The following is a 16,342-nucleotide window of genomic DNA, read 5'->3' on the forward strand; positions in this document are numbered from 1 at the left end:
TCTTGGTTGCTTCCTGTGATCACTAGGCAAGGAGCAGTAGCCACAGGCAGAGTAGCTCCCAAAATCAACAAACAGCCAGGCTGATGGTTAGGATCTGGTTTTAAACTGAGAGCAAAGAACTGAGCTGTGATTTAAATCAGAACTAGCAATAAAAATTGTGGAAGATGAAAGAGGAATGGGAATAGACTCAAATATCTGGGGACCACTATAATAGCTTTCATTCTGCTGTGTATTGAAAAGTATCGGATCAGCTGATAACAAGAAAATATATTCTAATCTCATTATTGCTGCTGAATATTGAAGTGGGAATAAGCTAGGTAAGCCTGTCTCAACCTTCCCATTTTGTGTCATCTTAACATGTCAAAGACAGAAGAATTAAGGGCTTGTCCTTGAATAAATTACCTCTCATACACATACAGAAATGCTGTATAAGTTAGTGTCTCTCTCATTTTCTCTTTCAACCATTCTTTATCACAATCACAAATCTATGGCTAATTGTCAAATGGCACCCTCCATGACTAATTAACTATCAGGGAAGCTAACATTCCCAGGAATAAAATGTTTGATGGGGTGTTTCCCTCTATTTCACATTCAAATAGCCTGTTATAAATTGATGATACCACAGCTGACTTTTCTTTCAAATGCCAAAGCCTTTCCTATATAATAGAATGTGAATTCTAAGTAGAAAGGCATTATCCTTTATGAACCATATCACTGCAACCCCATAAATCACTTTTCCAAATGATTTCTCCATGTTACATGAGTAAAATGCTGAAGCTATCAATCCCTCTTGCTTTATGAGTCTCGGGACAGCACAAAGGCGTGAAAGCTGAAGGAGTATATATTAATCCTTCTGAAAACTCACAACTCAGCTAATGTAAAGAAATGAGCATGCCTGACTCTGCTCATTTGAAAGCTGCAAAATGAGTAAGTCAAATGGGGGAGGTACTGCTATCACATTCTCACAAGGAAACAACAAATGGCAATATACTGAGTATATATCAACGAAATCCAATCATGCTAGTAAAAACATCTATCGTGGAGCTGTCAGCACAACAAAGACATGAAACTGTTGCAGCGTGTTTAGAGGAGTCCACAAAATTTATCAGAGGACTGGAGCACCTGTCTTATGAAGACAGGCTGAGAGAGCTGGGGTTGTTCAGCCCAGAGAAGAGAAGGCTTTGAGAACACCTTACAGCACTTTCCAGTACCTTAAGGAGGAGTATTAGAAAGACAAACTTTTTAGCAGGGCCTCTTGTGATAGCACATGGGGTAATGGTTTTAAATTGAAGGAATGTCAGTTTAGATTAGATATAATGAAGATTGTTTTTTACAGTGAGGGTGGTGAAACACTGGAGCAGGTTTCCAAGAGTGAATTCCTCATCCTTGGCAACATTCAAGGTCAGGTTGGATGGGGTTCTGAGGAACCTGATCTAGTTGAAGATGTTCCTGCTCATTGCAGGGCAGTTGGACTAGATCGTGCTTCCAACCCAAACTATTCTATGAACCTGTGGTCTTCCTTAATATATTTAACTGGATACTCTTGTTCTTCCCTTTCTACTAACTGGTAATTATACACTGCTGTCAGGCTCTACAATACTTGAAAAAGATAATTATATCAAGATTTTTAAATTGCTAGCATTCTAACAGTATTACTAAAATTGAAGTGATTATCTAATTAATTCTTTATTATAGTGAAATGATGGTTATACAAATATTCCTTCCCCTAACAACTACCTTCCATAGTGACCAGCCCCAAGGCTTTGGGTCACCTCTTTCACCCGGAGGTGAATGAAGGAGATGCACACCCCACAGCACCTTTGCCTCTCCGGAGAAACCTGTTCAACCTTCTTTTTGGGAATTCAGAGATACCCCTTGGATATTGGCTACACCAAATCCAAGTGTCAGTAGCAAAACCCAGACAAAGTATGCTTAGAATACTTTGAAAATTTATTTTAAGTATGTCCCTAATTTCCTCCAAAGAGCACCCAAGATTAAGTGAAAGGTTTTGCTTTTAAAACATTTTATCTTTAACATCTTAGCCTGTGGAATCGGCACTTGGCCAACTGCCAGGCGGCTCCACAAAGCAGGCCCACTGGTGTGTAACTTCTCCTAGGATTGAAAGAATCCTTGCATCATTTTTCTCAAAGAACCAGGAGACAGAGCTGTAATTTTTGATTGTGTTTCTTTAATAAAATAAACATCTAGATATATAAATAAAGTCATGACATGCTGTTGAACAGAGATTTCTCTTGGTACACTGCAAAAGCTGTATAGAGCACTCCATAGACACATAGATTATTGACATCCATTGGAGGACATTATGCATGAATACTTTAGTTTCAAATGGAAAGAGTGATTCCATGTATCTACTGATCAATAGTGATCTGACAATCCTTCCAAGTACCTGCACATAGATACTGCCTCTTTGCAGACATATTCCAGCTGCTAAATTACATAAAAAAAATAAAGTAGGCTGTACTGTGAAATCTGAAAAAATACTCAGTGATATTCTAACACCTCTGAAGGCAACACACTTTTGATTTCAATGAGAACAGAACATGAATTCTTTCCATATTGCTTTCCAAGAACACACAAAATTTACAACATGGTGAAGTAATGAAATCAGCTACAAATTTCTAAACCATTTTTCCTTTAATGACTGTATCATCAGAAACTTTGAAACATCTAATTAGGAACAAGATTGTCTCATAATTTTTTGGGGTTTGACCACTTTTAATTTTTTCTATTCAGCAATCTGGAAAAGCTAAAATGATAGACATAAATTTCATACTTCAAAATACGCAACTGAGTACATTGTTTATTACTTTTCTTTTCACCTCCACAACATCACTAAAATTATTATCAATGTACTTAGAGAAATCACAGTTGACAGAACCTAAGAGACAAGTAAGCCTAGCAATACAAAGATAAGAGTAGTTTGATATTTAAAGTTCTTAGCAAATTCAGGTCCCCTTAAACAAGTCAATATCTATTGGCATTGGAATATTATTAAAAAAAACCAAAACCCTCACAAGACAGACACAAGTCGTTTCTCATACCGTCTGACAAATTAGCACTTTCGTTAAGTTGGCACAAAAATTTGGTTTGAATAATTTCTTAGAAGTATTTCCATTATGGTTTGATGACTGTGGCTGAACAAATTTCTCCCTTGAATAGAACACACAGATGAAGTACTATTGACACTCACAGAAATGTAATTGTCCCCAAAATTCTGACTAACAACAGCCTCTGAACTCTGCAGTGCCCCATCAATGTTTCTCAGCTTACACTGTCTTGCTAAATCAACTTGTAGTTTGTCATAAGAACATTTGTCATTATATTAATTGCTCCTGATTTTCTAGCCAGAAAGATCAAGTGGAACTACTTGACTATATTTTTGGTTCAAATTTCTTTTAATTGTGTTTATAGACTGCAAAAAAATAAGAGCATGCCTCAGTCACCAGTCATTAATTCATTAATAATTTTTTTTCCTTAAGTCGTAGTAAGAAACACAGGCCCAGAAGATACTTATTCAGTAATTTAGTTTACAAGGAAAACCAGAAAAACTTTACTAGTTTACAGAGTTCCAGGAGTCATCTTTTAAGCAAGATCCATTTCATATCATTTAGCCAAATCTTTAACTTCAGTAGTAAGCTACTCGGCTTCCTTCTCCAGATGCAGTTTCTTGCCCTGAGTCTTGTTATTTAAATTCAAGTAACACTTCATTAATACATGCAATGCAGAAATCTACTATATTTTACTTTTAAGCTATTTTTTTGCTTTCAAGCTATTCATACACACAGGTGATTACAGAAATGTCCATGCAAAGTAAACATTTGTCTGCATGTTATCATGTTGCTTATGATGGCATGAGAGTAATTCACAATTGTAATCACAAGGTCTTAAATGCTCCTTTGACCTGTCTGAACTTCTCCAGCATCCTCTCCCACACAGACATGAATGTGCACAACCATACATGCACAAAAATGGATGGACAGATTGCATTTCAGGTCAAAAACTCAGTGGGATTATTCCTTTGAGTAGATTGACTTACTTGGATAGTTTAGGTGATCTCTTTGGAGTCTCACCCAGCCCATTGCTTGCTTCACATCCTCCCCTCAAATAACTCATCTCAAAACATAGTGCTTCGTGTAAAATTTATTTCCCTTTCCCATCTGTTTTATCCAGGGGTCTTATGTTCTTGTCTGGTTGTTCTGCCAAGCTTACAGACACTCAGGGAAATTAAACAACTGGTGCAAGGTTACATATGTGTCAGCTCAGCCAAAATTAGCATTGAGATTTAAAAACAGACATATAGCTACACACAAAGGGAGAAAAATGTGGAACCTTGTCACTTGTTGGGTTGTTGGGTTTGGTTTGGGTTTTTTTCTACAGATAAGCTTAGGCAAATTATGGTCTGATGAAGAAGAGATATCTTCTCCCCTTTTTCCTGGTAGATCCTTGATTGTGTCATACAACCATTTTTGCACAGAAAGAGAAAAGTTCAGAAGAGTTTTCCTCTTCTTGCACCACCTCAGAGGGACAAGTTGTAGAAATGAACAACGCTGTATCCAATTTTTAAAAAATGAAAGACATAAGTAGCCGTTGGTACCTACATTAAACTCTCCACTAGAAAACAGAGACCCACTGTTTGTTGTAATATTTCTTGAAAGCTGAGAGAAAAACAGTACAGTAGTTCACTAAAGAGAAGAAAATTAACCTCTTTTTCTGTCCTGATTTTTAAACTTTCCTTCTTTAAGCTTGTAAATAACTGGATTTAAGAGAACTGCAAGGTGGATTTTATGAGGTAATAAAATATTTTCTGTATTAATATTACTGTGTGCCTAAGAAAATAAATAGTAGGTTTGAAAAAAAAAAATTCAAGTAGGATCGGTGTGAGGCATGCATAAGCTTCAGTCTGGCTCAAAAGGTGTTCAGATATAGTTCCACAATAAAGCATGCATTACTATTAAGAATATATGAGGATATAATACTACACTATCTTACTACTAAGGATAGATGAGATTTTAATAATATATCACCTCTCTATATATACAAAAGGTTTTACTTCTTGACATCTTCCCAAGATGCATGCCAACAGCATCATGATTATTTAATATGTGTTTGTAAGTCCAAGATTTGAAACTTGTAAAAGGTCTTCTAAGGAGAAAAAATTTGTGCTCATCCTTAATTTCTTTTGTAATTCCACAGCTCTGCAAAATAATTTGTGTTTAAAATGAAACACTATCACCTTCTAGCAAAAGCATGAGCATCTGGTCCCAACAGATTCCTAGAGAAAGGCAAGAATTTCAGTCAATTGCCACATTTTCACAATATCCGCCCTCTCAAATTAGAACTTGAGATTAGAAAAAAAAAGGAATAAAAATTACTTCTTTTATTATATGAAAGATTCCTGATTTTTTTTCTTGCAGTACTATTGACTAGCTCAGTTCCAAATACGGAACATTTTCAGTTTCCTTGACCTTGAAATGGAACAGGTGATGCATAGGCATTTTTGGCTCTGCATGCATGAGACTCCAGACTTATTCTTATACCTCCCAGTGCTTCAGATTTTTCTAATACCCTTTTTGAATTTGGAAATCACTCATTATGCACTGACTACTTTTAATTACTTCCCATCACTTTAAAAAAAAATCTTTGGTGAAAATCCTTGGTGGTTTTCAGTTTCTCTCCTCGAGAAAAAAAGCCCTGCAGTATTTGACATGCCCTTCAGCATTAGTACTTTCAGAATAAAATATGTCTTCCCTTTGTTCGTTATCAAAATCTATTTATATATTTCCATTGGGAAATATCTGAGAATCATAAAGCAATGAGAAAAAGCACTAATCCATTCATTAGCTGAGCATTTGATCTTTTCCAAGACTATTCAGGACAAAAATCTTGGACTTCACTATTTTTCTTCTACAGCAATATAATCTTTAAGAGAAGAGTAAGAACCAAAACCACAGAACTGTTTTCTGATGGGTCTTTGAAAATATAATCTCTGAAATTCTCTGAAAGCAAGCTGCAAAATGCCTTTGAGAAGAAATATATACAGGTGCCAAATTATGACGTTTAGACACCATGTACAGGGGCAGCATGATCAAACTCAGCCACGCACACACTGAAAAAAAAAGACTAAATCCCTGTAGTGTTAATCTCTACCCAAAACATCTCCAACCCCTCTAGGAGTATTTCTTCTCTTTTTTACTTGCATATAAAAATAGAAGGATGAAAGATGTTTTCTTCATTCCCCCCCCCTTATTTTCATTTCCCCCTAGCTATTTCATCACCTCAGCAAATTAAAACAAACAAACCAACTTCCAATGCAAGAATTAAAATACATGAAATAAATATGTCGTTATGTTTCAAATCAACTTTAAGGATAAGCAGGTCAGATTTTCTTCTGATACTGATAGAGATTTCTATCATTTTCTGTGCAGTTAAATATGCTTATGAAGCATTGCTTTGGCAAACACAGGAGAAAGAACATAATTTCAGATTTGCTCTTGTTCTTCTTGTGTGCTGAAATATTTATACTACACAAATTCTATGTTGGTTCAAATAAAGTGTCTCTCTCGGATGTGATATTTTTCAAAGCTTTCAGTGCTAGAATGAATCTGAAGCAGATCTTGAATTAATTTTAACACTGGCTTTGCAGTAAAAAAGTAAAGAAGAGCTTCACGAAAAATCTGTTAGATGCCACAATTGGGGACAATCCTTTGCCTTCCAAAGGCCAAATTATTTACTGTTCTGTTTAATGTTACCTTAAATTTTAAAAAGTGACCCTTTCCACAGTGATCAAGAAGGTACTCATCCTTAAAATACCTACTAACCTCAAAATATAGAAACAAGAATTATTAGACAGTATTTCAAGATTTACAATTTCTCACCCAAGGTAAAAACATAAGCACAGGTGTAGAATCAGACTACAGACCCTCACAGCTCAACATTATGTTTGTCCAATTAGAACCCAATTCTGGAAAAGATGACCCGCATAGGAAGTAAAAGTAAAAAAAAAACAGTAAAAAAGAGAAGAAACACTACTAGAGGAGTTGGAGACATCTTGGGTAAAGCTTAACACTACATTACAGGGATTTAGTCTTGCCTCGCATAAACAATCTGCCCTTCAGATGCCCTCCTAGCCATCCTGTGCCATCACTGCATTTAGCAGAACTACACAAGTATTTCTACCATATGAACTTACTGTGTTCTTGCCCACACACATTCTTAGCATCTAAAAAGACCCATGAAAACAAGCTTCACACCTCAAGACTGGCTGTATGAAGCACATATTCCTCTTCTTTCTTTTGAACCTCTTCCTCCTACTTTCCCTTTTCCCCCTTAGATCTTGTTTTGGGAAAGACAATGAATCATTGACCCCAGTTCACACACACAGTTCGTCAGCCACCTGAAATAATTCCTTTGTCCTTGGCCAGCAACCTGCACATTACATCCACAGTGGGCTGGTTGAGGCAACCCCGAGTAGATGCAGGTCATAACTCAGGGCAGGTAAAGTGTGATTAGCATCATCAGTGCCAAATGGAAGCTCATTTCTCTTATATATTATTCTTATTCTTGTTATGACAACTCTGGAAAATGCTTGTCTTAGACTGCTAAAAGCCTTAAGCATTAATATATGTGGAAGTTTTCTACAGAGACTTCTAGAAGCTAATAGTTCATCTGTTCTAACTTTAGGATAACTTCCTTCAGGTTGTCAAGCAACAACCATTACCACGTTCTGAAACTAGACAAGGATTTAAGCCAGCGGCCTTGCCTAGAGCCTCTTCCCAGGGCTGCACAAACCCTGGAGCAGCTGACAGCATGGACAATGCCAGTCAAATGTATGATGTTTGTGTTGCTCTTCCTCCTCTCCACCATATGAAGGGATAGAGGTTACCTTTAAATCACATTGCAGGTTTGAATAGGAATATCCCACACAGCGAGCACGTCAGAGATGCTGCAAGGGCAGCTGGGGGAAATGGCACCAAAACAAGTGATTAAAGCTACAGGAGAGATTGAGCTGTAAATGATCAGGCTGCATGAAGTGTGGGGAGGAGAAGTGACAGAACTGAGTCACAATGCTGAAGAAAACTGCTGTCTCTACACAATGGTTATGCCCTAAGGTAGGTAGGTAGATAGGTATGAGTATGAAGAAGTGTCAGCATTGTAAGGCATAATTCTCCTTCCTTATTTTAAAGAAAATTATAATTTTAAAACACTGTTAATCTTCAAGTAGATCTTCTTAAAACCTGTATTATATGACAGAAAACAAAAATATATAACACTACAATCTCTGTTTTAAAAGCAAATTATAAAAACTTTTCTTCAAAGTTTTATTTTAGGAGCTCAAAGCTATTATTTTTGTAACTATTTTGTTCCCTTGCATTGCATTGTACATCACATATTCTATACTATAAAATATTTAGTTTTACAAGGACAATGACCTTCCAATGACTGAACAGATTATTTAAATTTTAAGAAAAGCTAATCTCTATGAAACTAAGCAGTTCCCTGTCTCAGCCTGTGCAAAATGTATCTTTAACATTTCTGAAGCAGCAGAGCTGACAACAATGGAAAAAATTCTACATCTCCACTAAAAACCCTCTTAAGTCCCACCACAAGTTTAATTTTGATACAAGTAAATTTATATAAAGTCACCAAGTAATTTGGGTATTACCTAGGAGGCGTGACATCTTAAAGTCTGTCTCGACCGAAATTGAAACTGGATCTTGGAAGCATAACTAATTAACTGAAACATTACTTGAAAAAAATTTTATGTATGTTGTATGCTTTTCTCAGGGTCATTAAAATTGCTTCTATTTTCAGAATATATCTCTTTTAAATGACACCATCATTTGTGTATTAAACAACTACACCCAAGGACTTCTATTGAGCACTGATCTATTTGTAAGTGATAAATGCCACTGAACTAATTAGCTATATTTGAACAAATATGAAGAGTTTATTAATTTTGTTGTAGTTCCTTCACAATCCTTTTACATTCACAGCTGTGCATGGCAGTCACGTATAAAATAAAGGATTTGGGATTTCGGGGTGGCTGGAGGCAGGGATTGCTTCATTCTCTTGAGACAGACGTGTTTTTGCCATTAAACAATGATGTTAGCAGATCTTAGGAAGCTACCAGATCATCTCAGCAGTACAGTAGGATAACCTCAGTGAAAGTAATATTTAGTTCTTTCTTGTATGTATTACAGTTGGAAAACCTTTTATTATATTAGAATAATGTAATAAATTCATACATTACTGGATTTTGAGACAATTAATCTTTAAAGATTACAACAGCAATTACTGTTTCTGAAACAAGCCTTTCAGGCTAACATTCTGCTTCTTGGCTATGCATAGGAAACTGTCCTAGGATTCCATTTAAAATTAATTAAACCTGAAAATTTATTGAGGCTGATGTTCATTTAAAGATTTGACTGCGCCAATTTTTTTTTTTTTTACATGTAAGGAAATTTCTTTTTCCCAAATACCACTCTTGGAAAAAAGGTAATGATCTAATTATGAGAGGCTATGGCTTTTATACTAAGCAATAAATTATCTTCATAAGAAACTTGGATATACAGTAAATTAAGTACCAAAAGATGACAGTGAGGTTATCTTCACTTTCAGTACTATATTAACCCACACATGATTCTTTGATGAACAGTTAACTGGTATGAAGATGTTAATGATGTCAATATTGAATTTTATGTAACAGCCTGTAATCAGACAAAAAAAATTCTCCCTGAAAATACAGCAATAGTAACAATTTCCATCATTCGATAATTTTTAAATTTGGATTTATCCACTGAAACTGAAAAGGTATATGAAGAGAAAGAAAACATAAGGTGAAGTTAGAAAACTTTAAATTTATCAATTCTCACAGATGAGTGACAAAAAGGAAACAGTCTGCCATGGGCCTGTGCTTTGTTATTTCCTACCTTCACTATAGCCAAGCAAGACAGGAGTTTCTCAGAACACTGCATTTCCAAACTTCATGCTCATGAGAACTACAGAGTATCTTGAATTTGTTGCACAATGAAGCCTTGAAACTGAGACTTTTAGAGATTTCAGCATCATAAGACTGACAGAAAACACTGCTTGACTAAAACAGTTCAGGTAACTTTTCCATTAGTTCAAAATAGGACCGTTTAAACCTGAAGGAGTTTTTCTTCAGAAAAGATCAGGTTTGAGGAAAGCTAAAACATTCACAGATTTATTTTCTTCTTGGAGTGGTACAGGGCAGACAACCAAGGAAGAAAAGTGCTCTGCAAGAAAGTAAAGTATGCTTTTCAGAGGAAACTTGAGCTTGTAGTAGTGGACACAGAAAACCTTTTGACAAACAAAAACTCCAACCAGAAACTGTACAATATAGCTGCTCTCTCCTAATCGAAGCAGAGAGCTGGGACAGAAGAAAAGGGGAGGTATTTTGTTGGAAAGCAACACTGCCAAAAATCTCTTCAGCCCAGATAGCCCCTTGGTTGATGTGGCGTGGTCAAAGACAGAAGTATCCAGTGGCAATTTAAGACATTCAAGTAGTGTTTTCCTTTCTTTCTTAGCTGAAAGGTGTAAAACTGAAAAGCCATGTGAATTAAGACATAGATACAATGATGATCACAAGATAATAGACGCCCTACCTATTTTGTGAAGGGCTGGAGCATCTCTCCTATGAGGAAAGAATAAGAAAATTGGGATTGGTCAGCCTGAGAAGGCTGACCTAATTTTGCCCTTCCAGTACCTGAAGGGAACCTAAGAGAAAGGTGGGAGACTTTTTACTAGGGCGTGTAGTGACAGGATGAAGAGGAATGGCTTTAAACTCAAGAAAAGTAGGTTTAGATTAGCTATTAGGAAATTTTTTTTCCTTTGAGAGTGGTGAGGCACTGGAACAAGTTGCCCAGAGAAGTTGTGGATGTCCCATCCCTGGCAGTGTTCAAGGCCATGTTGGATGGGGCTCTGAGCAAACTGGTCTAGTGGAAGGTGTCCCTGCCCATGGCAAGGGGGTTGAACTAGATAATCTTTTAAGTCCCTTCCAACTCCAAGCCATTCTATGAAGTTGAACTAAGAATCTGCTCTGAGGCAGAACAACTCCTATTTCTAAGTCATTCCTCAAAGCCTAACGAATAGCCATTGGTCTCCACTCCCTACAATATCCTATTCCTACTTCACATGGCATTGACAGAAAGCAGTAGTTACTACCTTACCAGAAAAAAATCAAAGTGCATACTAATGGTGCAAAAGACGCCAAAATTGGCTGAATCTTAGCCTTTAAAAAGGAGAAACAAACAAACAAACAAACAAAAAAGAATTGACTGCAAGCAAATTGCATATGCTGGGGGAAAGTAACAAAATACGGTTTCCTAAGTAGCAAGGACTTCCACTAGATCTTGCAGCTTTTTAAGTTTTGAGGTCTTAATTGCAGAAGGTGATTTAATTCAGTCCCTGGCTGCCAAGCCCTGCTTTGGTCCCAGGGTTGTATTATTAGACATTCAGCAAGATTTTTGCATCAGGCAGTGTCTCATTCTTTCTCTTCTACCACAACTATGAAGATTGAATGTGGGGTAGAAATAGTACTGTAGGCGTCTTGACTGCATAAAAAATACAGCTCTGTCTGGATCATGCAATTTCACAGGTGGCTGAAAAATTACTTCTCACCTTTCACCACTTACCATGGAAACATTTGAGGGTACGTTTATTTTTCACCAAATTTCTGGCGTGAATAGAACATAGAGAAGAACATCATGCAGACCTAGTAGCAAAACCCGTGCAAGATCCCCCACGTACCAGGGGAACAACCACACAATGTACTGAGCATACAGCAATACCAGCCCCAGCAGCAGGAAGTAGGAGAATGGGCTTTTCTCTTAAACAGCAAAAGCTATGAATTCGTCCTGGTTATTGTTTGAGGACCTAAGTTACAGAATAAACAGAAAAGTACATACCACTGTGGACAACATGAACACTAATTACTTGCTACCAAGGCTGGGCTTTTAGTTTGTTTGTTTAAAAAGCCAACCCAAACCAAACAAACACCACCACTACCACACCTGGTTATAACCAAGACCTAAGCAGCTGCTGGTATTCACTTGAATTTGAGTAGTGATCCAAGTCTGAACTACATGAAAACATGTGAACAATTGCGCATATCTTTTGTAAGATAGACACTCCTTATCTTTGATCTTCTGTTGTATTTGTGTGACTTCCCAGGCTTTAAAATTTCACTCTCTTTTTATCTAGAACAGCATCAAGTGAATATATGACAATCAATACAATACCTAAATTTTTATTTTGGAGCTACGTAAGAACTATTTGGCTGCATGTAAGGCAAGAGACAATATATTACCTTTGAGGTACATCTGGATTAAATGGAGACTTTTGTTACAAATTCTGTAAATTTTTAATGGAAAAAGCCCAACTAAAATTATCAAAAACTTATCCTAATACAGTATTTATGCAGACCCTTCAAAAATCATATTCTAGTTCTATCCTGGCAAATTTATTTGTTTTGTTTTGAAAGCTAGAAATTAAAATAACTGGTATACAGAAATATTCTGAAGGTCAACTAGCAAGGGTTAAAAAATACAGTATAGTTTAAATGGTAACCATTAAAATTTAAATGTTTAAGTCAGATACCCAAATTTTACAAGGTCTCTCAGGATTTTCTTCAGTTTTAGAACATCATTAATGTATAGAAGACTCCACAAATTTTTTTGTGAATGAAATTTTTATTTACACACTGTATCCAGAAGCAGATACATAAATCCTTATACAATTATTTTTCAAAAATGTGCAAGAAATTACTATAATTTTGTTTACAAACCAAAACACATTAAAATCAATGGACTTTGGATAATTCACTCTGTGGCGTGCTTAGTACAAATAGGGCACACCAGGTCTGAAACAGAGAAAAGTGTAAACTACAGCAATCTGGATTGCAAGTATTAACTTCATGGCACTCCATCATCACTATAAAAATTCTTTAACCCAACAGGTATTCATAAAAAATTCCTTTAGAATTTTTCATTATCTGTGTAGAATTTAGAACACTTTCCAGATACAACAATGCCATATTTTTCACATTATGAACTACCATCTAGGCCATTTTTTATTTATAAAGAATGCCTGTAATTTTTATTCTTTGCAGTCATAGAAAGATTTAAAGTAATTAAATTGGCAATCATTAATTCATCTATATCTTAGCTCAGAATTTGAAAGTTCAGTAACAGAGAAATACTTCTCATCATAGCCCATATATTGCTGGTATGCTGTTTTAAATTTATAATTCCAGTATTCACACAGATGAAATGCATCAAAACAAAAACTGCACAGATTTTACTTAGCCCAGCAGTCAATATTCACAGAAATTGGCTTTAACAAAATGCAAAGTCAGCTCATCTGAGAACAAAGAGTTTAATTAATAATTGCATTTCTGATCCTTCTGAAAGAATTACATTTTGATAAAAAGATGGCATTCACTACGTCAACAGCAGGGTAAGTGCTATATCCTTCAAAGAGATGAAAGAATACACATCACTTTCAGTTGTTTATAACACTGGCTTACAAAACAAAACAAAAAACCACAGAGGAAATTGTGCAAATATATTATTTCCAAATATAAGGTGTTGTTCTACTCTTCTAATTGGTAAAGCAGTGTTATCAATAATGTCAATCATTTCAGATGCTCAAAAAAGGAGTTTTATTTTAAAGTTTCATTTTCAAAAACATTTTTCCTCAATTCAATTGCATAAAAAGCATACCTTTTGAACCCTTAAACTGTTGTGCTGAATAAATAGCCATATTTCTACTCTATAATGATCATAGTCTGTTAGCTTTTATTCCTAGTGTATCTACTTCCAAAGGTCCCCAAAATATCCTCCATCATCTTTCTTTTATTTATCAAGGACACTTTGTTCCTCTAATTTTCACGAAGCAGAATTCAACACAATTTTTGTGGTTATTCTGAGTACTTCTAAACTGACCCATAACTAAATGTTACTGTGTTTCTTTTATGTTAATCTTTATAATAAGAAATTGTACGTATCTTTAATGTTTTCAAAGTACTTTTTCTGGGTTCCTTCTGGCTGGCCAGTTACCTCATTATGAAAAAGTACTGTGAGGTTCTGATTAAAGAAACCTGTAAAAATAAGTATTTGTGTCTACTTACTACTGATTTAAAGTATTTTGAGCTTAGTAGAAATATCACCACTATTTTTCATTTGGAAGCAAAGTGCTCTATGGTTCCTACATCCTAGACCTCAACCACTTTTAACTGTTCCTTTCATGGTAGCTTTATGGGGGGGTGGGGAAATGACAAAGGTAACTTGACCTGATTAAGTTCACAGATGAAGGACACGGCAAGGAAGGCAATTCAAAAATGACAGCTGAAACAGAGAGGTTTTTTTTAAAAAAGCATCATTTATGAGTGAACAACTGAAATTTATAAAGGCATGGGCAAGAATTTTAGCATGTGTGTTCTTGCACGTTTTTCAATTCAGCAATAAGACCAGGATATTATAGCTTCAAATATTTAGGTTTCAATGCAATGACTGCTAAATTAATGCATGTGGCATAGTATAAACATATGTTTAATGTATTCAATAGTGGTATTAAATGGCAAAGAAAATATTTAATACACTATAATCTTTCAAAGATTCTGTAGAATGCATAGGCCCTCTAGTATGGGGAAAGAATTTTTAAAGTGAAGAAAATGCCAGAGGTTTTCTTCCAAAAGTATGCATCTGAAATCCATAAAAATTATTTTCTTTTTCCTCCCCACAGACAGAATCAGAACACTGTACCATACAATAGGTTATTGTGCCTTTTTGAATTAAGTTAGTGATCCTGATTCAGGGGAGGGGGGATGGGACATGACTGGGTAGGGGGAGAAGTCAGTAGAGGAAAAAAAAGAAAACAGAATTCATCCTTTCATACATATATCTCCATGGCAGAGCCAACAAATTACATGTATAGACTGCTCTAGATTATTTTATTTTTTAAGTTTAAAACTTCATCAGACTAAAGAGGAAATCCTTATTCTCCCTCCCTTAAAAGCAAAGGCAGTCTTTATCTACCTTTAATTTTCTTTATTTTTTAGTTAAACATTATGGTCAAAAAAATAAATTAAAAAAATATAAATTTTGTCTATCAATTCAGGCAACCCAAGATGTAGTGCTACTGCACCACCTTGCAGCAATACTGTATTCACTTCTAAAGACTCATTTTAGGGGACAGAAATGCTAGATTAAATAAGGAGAAAATGACCCAAACAAGAAAGATGTATCAAAGACGGACCTTTTTTTCTAAGGTGATCTTTACTCATTAGCCACTTCTACCAGAGATGGGGAATATGACATTCTAAAATACAAACCAGGGAGTAGAGGCAGGCAAAGAAGGGCCTCTCACCAAGGCAGAGGCAGGCCTCCCTCCCAAGCCAGCTATGACCCCTTTAACAAGTAATTCATAAAAGTGATAGAACCATGAGAGAAAAGAAAACCAAACCAAAACAAAACAGGAAAATGCCATGGATTAACCTTGCATGATGAAAATATTACAGTGTAGAACCTGTACTCCCCACTGAAAGTCTATTTTTCCCTACAGAAGTTTAGAATAACTGTAAGCTTTTCAAATGCCAGAATCTTTGACAGATATCATAAACACTTACTTAATTGATTCAACATTTCATATGTCAAAACATATTTCATGACAGTAAACTGAAACATCTTCTGTGGTCACTGTATATCCAAACGCCTCTTCCCAATAATTTGAAAGGCTAGGAGAATAGCGCTTTAGAGACGCATTTTAAACATCTTCCATATAAAATGGAAGTTATCAGTCCTGTTTTTTCCTCCCCAAAGGTTATACAAAAAAGGGGAAAATTATCTAAGGGACATTAGTGTATTACTGTACTTTCTGAAGTGGAAAAAAAAGTAGAAAAATGGAAATGATAAAATTTCAAGTAGCTTGAATATAAATATGGTAGAAATCATCCTATTAGAAGTTTTACTCCATCCCCAAAATGGCTTATAAATTTACGTTCCCATAATAACAATTCCTAGAGTCCAACAAATTCAGGAAACTTCCCTCCCTCTTACTCTGCAAGAGCAAGTGGGAAGGAAAAGGAGAGAAAGAGGGGACCTGGTAGGTGTTCATTTATTTAACTGATGGCATGATTATAAAAGGTAATATTTTACAAGACCCCAACACCACAATTTCCTTCTAGGTACTATACATTGACTTTCATAGACTTTTTTTTAAAGGCCATTTTTAGAGGACAAAACACTGAGACAAGAAGAAGGCTGAACCAGCCTTCTCAAAAACAAGAGTGTACAGACAGTAC

General features: G+C 35.7%; 1 protein-coding gene across 7 annotated transcripts in view; it reads right to left on the bottom strand.

The window, feature by feature from the left end:
* Positions 1–16,342, bottom strand: part of SOCS6 (suppressor of cytokine signaling 6) — a 123,320-nt gene that overhangs the window by 81,323 nt on the left and 25,655 nt on the right. The window lies entirely within an intron of this gene.

Source organism: Corvus hawaiiensis, chromosome 30, assembly GCF_020740725.1.
Source record: "Corvus hawaiiensis isolate bCorHaw1 chromosome 30, bCorHaw1.pri.cur, whole genome shotgun sequence".
Classification (NCBI taxonomy): Eukaryota; Metazoa; Chordata; class Aves; order Passeriformes; family Corvidae; genus Corvus; species Corvus hawaiiensis.